Source organism: Suncus etruscus, chromosome 9, assembly GCF_024139225.1.
Source record: "Suncus etruscus isolate mSunEtr1 chromosome 9, mSunEtr1.pri.cur, whole genome shotgun sequence".
Classification (NCBI taxonomy): domain Eukaryota; kingdom Metazoa; phylum Chordata; class Mammalia; order Eulipotyphla; family Soricidae; genus Suncus; species Suncus etruscus.
In genome coordinates, this window is record NC_064856.1 from 107,606,657 (window position 1) to 107,615,191 (window position 8,535).

Sequence of the window (8,535 nt, forward strand, 5' to 3'; positions counted from 1 at the left end):
CTGTTTCTATGACCAAAGACATAGTAGCGGAGGCTTGAATCTTTTTTTTTTGTTTTGTTTTTGTTTTTGTTTTTTTGGTTTTTTGGGCCACACCTGGTGACGCTCAGGGGTTACTCCTGGCTATGCGCTCAGGAATCGCTCCTGGCTTGGGGGACCATATGGGATCGAACCGAGGTCCATCCAAGGCTAGCGCAGGCAAGGCAGGCACCTTACCTCTAGCGCCACCGCCAGGCCCCGGGAGGCTTAAATCTTAGGCAGTTTTCACTGTCTGATTGATGCAAAACCAATCAGCACAAATGTGGATCATGAATTTATATGATGGAATCACTAAAACTCATGAATGCCTTGATTGAATGTTACGCTTCCATCCTATAAAATAATCTAAGATTCCCCATCCTTTAGTTATATTATTTTATTGCTATTTGACCAACCAATCGGATCCCTTGTGAGAAATTGAAGATTTTTGATTATCCAATACCCCTCTCCCCATTGTCTCCCCATTTGCTCCCTTCCTCTGTATTTCTTCTAATATTTGCACCTTTAGGGATGGGTGCCCTAAATGTTTCAAGAGATATACCATAAAAGTCTGAAACCAGGGGGTGTGTAGGAAGATAATTGGTGTTTCTATAGGAGCAAATAAAGCTTTCCCCTGCTTCTCATTGTTTGTTTGTTTTTGTTGTATTTTGTTTTGATTTTGGTTTTTAGGGGTCACTCCTGGTTCTATGCTTAGAAATCGCTCCTGGAAGGCTCAGGGGATCATATGGGATACCAGGATTTGAACCACCGACCTTCTGCATGCAAGGCAAACGCTCTACCTCCATGCTAACTTCTGGGTAGGTTACAGCCCCAGGGGGAACAAATCCTGTTGCTTCTGTTAAAACCACTTTCTAGGTAGTAGTTTTGAAACAGCCCCGAGAAGAAGGGAAAGTGAAAGTGAGGAGCTCAGTTGTGTTACAAGGAAGCTGGCCCAGAGGCAGAAGATAACAGCACTTGGCTTCAAAAGTAATGGCGGTAAGTCCTCTGGAATTTTCCATGGAAACTCTACAGTGGGGGAAGGGGCAGGATTTAGACCTACCTGTGTCCTTATCTGGGTCCTGGCCCAAGAATCCAGAGCTTGGCTTAGGGGGTTTCATGGGAAACTGTGACTCTTGATGAAAGTAGCTTTTCCTTCCAGGGGCCGGAGCGATAGCACAGTGAGTGGGGGCATTTATTTGCCTTGCACACAACTGACCCAGGTTTGATCCCAGGAAACCTATATGGTCCCCAGAGCCTGCCAGGTCCTGAGCTCAGAAGTAGGAAATAACCCCTGAGCACCACCAGATGTGGCCCTCCAAAAATTAAGTGGCATTTCCTGCTGGCCTTCAAGATCTCGTGCTGATATAGGATCCTCACTTTCTCTGCCAACAAATAAGAGGGCAGGGCTTCTGGAGGCTTGGATGGAGGAGATATCAGGGGGTGTTCCAGAAATTTCTATGGACTGAGGAAGAAGAGGCTGCAGTGCTAGTAGATGGAAGGTCACCTAAAACTGGGGGTATAGACTCCCCATTTGCTGCAGAGCTGTTTCCTGGAGTTGGGCCCTGCTCCAGTCTCTGCGTCCTCCTCCTCCTTGTCCTCTAGCATTGCTCTTGCCTTACAAGGTGCTTTGGCCTCTTCACATTCTGAACCAAAATCTCTGCTCCTATCTGTGCTGGCTCCTCTTCATACAGGTCGTGGCCCCTGGCCCTGCTCAGTACTATCAGCTGCAAAACCCATTGAGCTTGAAGTGGAAATGGGGCGATTCTTGAGGTGACACTTCTACAGATGAGAAGAAATCAGTGTCTTCCTTGCTCCTGGGCAGTGTTGCAACCCATACTTTACTTGATAGGGGTTATTTCCGGTCCAGGCAGAGTCCATGTTCATGTTCTAGGTACACATGACCAACTTTGCCTTGAGGACACATTAAGTGCGGAGGGAGGCGGGGACCAGGATTCCAGATGTTGGGTACAAAGATTCTCAGAGAAGCTGAGCAGTCATGTAAGAGGTGGATTATTCATTCATCTGAAGAAGTCTGTGTAGAGGGAGCAAGGGGTATTTGGGCCCCTCCTGAGTGAGGCTTGAGATATGCTCAGGAGTTAGCACTGTTCCCTAAGCCAGCAGGAGGTCAGGGTAGGTGTATTTATAGGAGAGTGACAGTGAGTTCTGAGATGCTTGTATGGCAATGGAGACAGGAGTATCACAGAGTGTCACATCCCAGGAATACAGATAGACATGGAAATTAGCAAAGGAGAAAGATGTAGTATTGGGCTCTTGGGTCCCTCCATGATTGGGGGCCAGGGGTGCTGTCAGTCCTCCCTCAGGGCAGCACCTCAAAGGAGAAGATGCCAGAGCGGCCCCAGATAACCAGGGGAGACCTTGGCAATGCCCCAGGGCCTTCTGAGAGGATGGAAGCTCAGTCTTCCCAGCCCCCGCTTCTTCTTACTAAACAGGCCTAAACACGCTAGGTGGCACAGGCACAGCAGCTCAGCACACACATGTCTGCATCCTCAGTGTGTGTGTGTGTGTGTGTGTGTGTGTGTGTGTGCATGCAGAAGACAGATCAAACACACGCAGTCCAAAATCAAGAGAACTAAATTGTATGAACTACCTTCTAAGATTGTGATGTACTAAAAATAGAAGTAAATTACAAACAGACACAGAAGAAAAAGAAACTGTAATCCCTGGAAATTAAGCATCTCACTACTGAACAACCAGAGAGGAAAACAAAAGTTTCCTGGCAACAAATGAGAATGAGGACACAAATTATCAGAATTAGTGGGAGACAGCATAAGCGGTATTAAGAGGGAAATTTATAGCTTTGCAAGCATTCATCAGGGAGAAAGAAAGGGCCTACACAAGCATAGTCCATACAAAGGGACACACATAATCGTACTTTACATATGTGGGTGAGCCATTCTCAAGGTTCCCCCGAGTGATTGTTTTTCAGCCATCAGGCTCAGGTGAGGGGAGAACCTATAAAATGTGAGCAGTGACGAGAGCCAAAAGGTATGGTGCCTACCCCTTCCTGGGGCTCACAGAGTGATTCCCACAACAAATGCCCCACTTTGGCCCCAACCAGGATCTCTACTGAGCCCAATGTCTCTCCTTCTGTTGCAGCTTTGTGAAGAACTCAAACAAGGAGACCTGATTGAGATATTCCACACTGGCTATGAACACTGGGCCATCTACATGGGGAACAACTACGTGGTTCATCTGCAACCTCCAAGTAAGGGCTGTTGGCCATCATAGTCATGATCTGAGGAAACACAGACTTTCATGAAAACTCTCAATGGTAGCCACCTCATGTGGCAGCATGCAAACTTCTCTGACCAAGGCAGGAGGAGCCCTGTGATTGGTTGTGCTTAAGTGCCTAATAATAAGAGCAGCTGATGGTGAAGACAGAACCAGGACACACATACACATGTAGAGAGTTGATGCAGGAAACACACACATACTGCACAGCACAGATGTAGCTCCATATCCCAAGGAGCAATGGCCCAGGGAACACCTGTACCTGAGATCTGCACAGTATCATTGTCCTACTGACCAAGGCATCACTTACCTCCTCTGGTGTCCCTCAAGTACTGTTGATGTCCATACAGGAAGGTCTGAATGATCCAGTGACAGGGGTGACCCAGCCCAATGATCCAGTTACCATTGGGGGATGTCATTTGAGGTGACAGGAAGACAGAAGGTCACTTTGGCTTCTCTTTCAATGTGTGGACACAGTTGTTACCTCTCTCTCTCTTTCTCTCTCTCTCTCTCTCTCTCCACCCTATATGAAGGGAACCTTAATTCTTTTTCCAATATGTGCTGCCTTGTCTTCTTTTTGATTATTCACTTAATATGTCTGCATTTTCTTTTCTTTGTTGTTGTTTTGTTGGGGAAGGCACACCCAGCAGCACTTAGGGGTTACTTCTTGCTCTGCACTCAGAAATCACTCCTGGTAGGCTCAGGGGATCATATTGGACCAGATCTAACCTGGGTTGACAGTACTCAAGGCAAATGCCCTCCCTACTGTTCAATGGCTCTGGCTTCCTGTCTGCATTTTCTTGATGCATACATACATGGTATGTAGAGTGATGTCACCAAATGTTTGCTTCATTTCTTTATGGTTTATTTCATTTCATAAAACCACCCAATTTTTCCACCAGGTTGTAAGCATGACAATGAGCCATCCTTCCTCCATCTGAATAGCTCTCGATGGTACAAATGGACCACGTGTTCTTTATCTAACATCTATTAGTGACTGGTCAGTTGATTTTAAAGTTGACTTATTCTATCTTATACAACCTAAAAATTGACATGCAGATGTCATTGCTGTTAGTAGCTTGTGTTACTCCAATAGATCATGAGAACAGACTAGTCGGGTAAATTGGAACTGTGGAACTGGCACCATAGCACAGCAGATAGGACGTTTGCCTTGCATGGAGCCAACTGGGTTCAATCCCCAGCATCCCATATTGTCCCCTGAGCCTGCCAGGATTGATTGCTGAGTGCAGAGCCCAGAGTAACCCCTGAGCACAGCCAGGTGTGGCCCAAAACAACAAAAACAAGTTGCAGCTGTATCTTTTTTTTTTTATTTCCTTTTTTGCAGGGAGCCTAGAATTTAGAGCTGTTGGGATCTCCTCTCTAAATTTTGAGGCAGTAGGTATTTGGCTCACACTTGACCCTCATGGTCTCTCATTATCTCTCTCTCTCCCTCTCCCTCCCTCTCTCTCTCTCACTCTCATTCTCACTCTCTTGCTCTCGCTCTCTCTCTCAATCCTAATTGATTTCCCAGGTTTTCTTTGACTCTAAAGATGTCAAACTCAGGATCTCATGTGAGCAAGATACAACTCTATGAGTGAATCATAGTCTCTGTCCTTAGGGTTAGAGTGAAGTTAGATGACAAGAGTTTTCAAAAATCATTTAGCCAACTTACATGACGTTGTGGGCATTTTATTCTAATAGAGATGAATCCAGTGCAAATCTCATCCTGGCATTGCAAACATAAACAAGGCCTTAGTCATGTGATTCCCTTTGTATCTCCCTCTGACAAAATCAAATCACTGTTGAATGGAAGAGGGAACCTCACCAGCTTCTTCATCTGTTTTTGTCCTGAACAAACATGCTGGGTGTGAGAATCCAGATGGGTCTGAGTCAGGATCGGGTTCTGCTCCAGCAGGGGATGAGTCTGCCCTTGACTGTCTCAGAGAAGTTCAGTCTGTCCTGATTCTGGGCATTTTCCTGCACAGAAAAGTCTCCTAATGTTCTCTCTGGCCTCTATGTTGACTAAAATGGAGAAGCCAACAGTGACCTTCAAAGGTAAAGGAAGAACAATGAATTAAAGCATGAAGAACTGTCACTTGCAAGTTTCTGAAACAAAAATGGTTCCAAGGATCTAAATGCTATGGGTCCTGAAGGTATATATAATCTCTTTCAGAAGTCCCAGTTGGGACCAAATAAGCTCTGACAGATATGTATGACAATTGCTAATTCTATTGGCTAAAATACCAATAACCATTAAGTGCTAAGGATTCCATCAGAGAAAACATATAAAACTTGTCAGGAAAAGAGAAAACTTCTTACCATGTCTGTACAAGACACACACAAGGAGCAAGAGAGAATCTTTGTCCTTGCTCTGTCCTGCCCTTGTCTCTCCAACCTCATCTTCCCTATACCCCTTCTGCTCATGTCTCTATTTCAGTGTCTAGTGGCAGCGAGTATGTAGAATGTGAGAATCTGACAGATGTGGTGGGTGGAAGGCCTTATAAAGTCAACAACTACTTAGACCACGAGTATGAACCATTGTCTATGATGGAGATGATGAATTTTGCCGCAAGGACCGTTGGAAGTGAGATGGTGTATGGTCTTGAAGACAATCACTCCAAGAGCTTTGTCACCACTCTTCGATATGGCATATACCCACGTAAAAGAGTAAGTCCCCTTTTGGGGGTGTTCTCATCCCTCCTGGGTCAGGTGGAGTGGAATGAAGAGTGAATACAGAGCAGAGGAGAGAAGTCCCATGAATGAGGCCAAAACTATTTCTTGGGAGCTCATTGCTAAGAGTCAGGATTTCTGACTTTTTCTGAACTGAATGGCTTTGGACAAGATAACATTTTCTGAGCCTCAGTTTCCCCATGTGCACAAGTTTAGTTGGCTACAGAACCTCTGAGTTCTGTTCAATGATGAACTGAGCCTCACTGGCAGCACCATGGTGAGGCCTGGTCCTGAGTTCTCTGTCAGGGTAAAACTAGGCCAACTAGGACCAGACAAGTCTCTTGAAAACCAAGAAATGTGCAACTCAGGAAAGTTCTAGCTCCAGGTTTCCATGGAGACCTCCAGAACATTTCATAGACCCTTCTCTCAGAATCTGATGGTGTCTGCTCACAGCACTAAGGGCATCTAGAACCAAGGTCATACCAGCTATTCCTCCCATGGGCTCCTGCCAACATAACTGAAGTCTTTGGCAAGGGGTGGGGTGAAGGGTAGAGGCACTGGCCAGGCATTTCAGAGGCAGTAGGTGGACCAGGAGGTGAGGGATGTTGGAAGTGCCTTTGTGGAGACCTGGAGTAAGCAGTTGGACACCTGAGTCTGCTGAATGAAGCTGCAGGGACCAGTTTCTGGGGTGCTCTTGGAGCCATCCACAGTGCACAGAAACCCTATGGGACTTTCATGGTTCCCAAAACCTTCCTCAGCTTCAGCCACAACTGAAGCTATATAGGGTCCCACAGAGACAACCCAGACACCAGAACACTGTTCACTCTCAGCCCTGGGACACTGGCCGAGAAAATTGACTCCCCTGAGTTTCTCTCCACCTGTCCTGCCTGTTCCCAGGACCCTGGGGGTGGGGAGAGTACACTTGAGCTGTTTACCGGGGAGGGAGCTGGGCATAGTGAGGGGGCAAGCCCTGGCCTTAAGGAGAGACTCAGGGAGTCCTGCACAGCTCTTATTTTTTTGCAGGAATTCTGAGGCTCTTGGAATCCCTCCATTTCCTGGATCCCCAAAGCTCAGACACCAGGAGGAGTGTCCAGTTCTGGATGACACACAGTGAAGACCCTGGATTCCTCTCTGCTCTTCCTCTTACTAATGGCAGCCAGTGACCTGCTCTTCCCAAATGAAGCATTGGGGATCTCTAGAACCTTCGAAAAATCTTGTGCTGTGCTTTTCTAACCCGGGGCCAAATAAAAATACATACGGAGAGCACTTCAAAGAGGTGTGTGGAATCTTCTCTGCCTTTTCTATTAGCGATCCTGCACCATTTGACCGTAGAGTAAACTCGGAGGAATTATTGAAATATATATACAGAAGCAAATACCTACACATACAGGTAAACATATATATGATGACATATGTACACATGTGAAGACTTATTTCTAGAGTATAGAAACAGAGAGACACTGAAAAAGGAGCTAAGCTATAGAACAGAGACCTCTGAGCTGTCCCCAAACTTCCTTTCCTTCCTTCTTGGTTGACATGATGGTTCTTGGTCTCTGTTTTTCTGGAGTGAGCAATTAGTGCTCAGGGGGCCAGGTTTGACTTGGGGATCAAGTTGGTTTTTGTTTTGTTTTTTTTTACTTAACCCCAAGTCAAACCTGGGTCAAGAGTGTGTGACTGTTTTCTCCCAAGTAGTGGGGTACCTCTTTATCTTAAGCCTCATTTCCTAAAGTGGATGATTTTTTTTGTTTTTGTTTTGTTTTGTTTTTTTGGTTTTTGGGTCACACCCGGCAGTGCTCAGGGGTTACTCCTGGCTGTCTGCTCAGAAATAGCTCCTGGCAGGCATGGGGGACCATATGGGACACCGGGATTCGAACCAACCACCTTTGGTCCTGGATTGGCTGCTTGCAAGGCAAACGCTACTGTGCTATCTCTCTGGGCCCTAAAGTGGATGATTTTTGTCTGTTGTATTCCATTGGTTTATTCCTGCTTTTCAATTCTTTGCATATGGAGTTGTGTTCATCAAAGATGCCTCTGATGCCAAGATCTTGGGGAGTGCTACCTATGTTTTCCTCCATGTATTTTATAGAAATAGTTTTGATATTAAGGTCTTTAACCCCTTTCTATTGAACTTTGGTTTTCAAGGTGAGGCAAAAGGCAAATATCATGTCTTTGGTCTGGGGACATTGCTGGTATGTTTGGTGTTGGGGACATTGTACGTTGAGAAAAGTCTATAATGAACAAGTTTGTAAATCTCGATGTGTTCATAGAGTTTGGGGGGGTTTGGGCTACAGCTGGTGGCTCTCAGGCAGGCTCTGGGGTTTATGTGGATACTGGGAATTGAATCTGAGTTGGCCACATGCAAGACAAATGCCCTATGCACTGTGATATTGCTCCAGCCCCATGTGTGTGTAAAGACTAAAAGACTACACACACACACATACACACACACACACACACACACACACACACACACACACACACATGAAGCAGGCTACCTCTGAGTTTGAGCCTGGTGCAACTGAGCACTGCCAGGCTGACCTGCCGGCCCCATTACAGTCTTCACCAAGCAGCATCATGTCCTTCAGAAAACCGAACTGC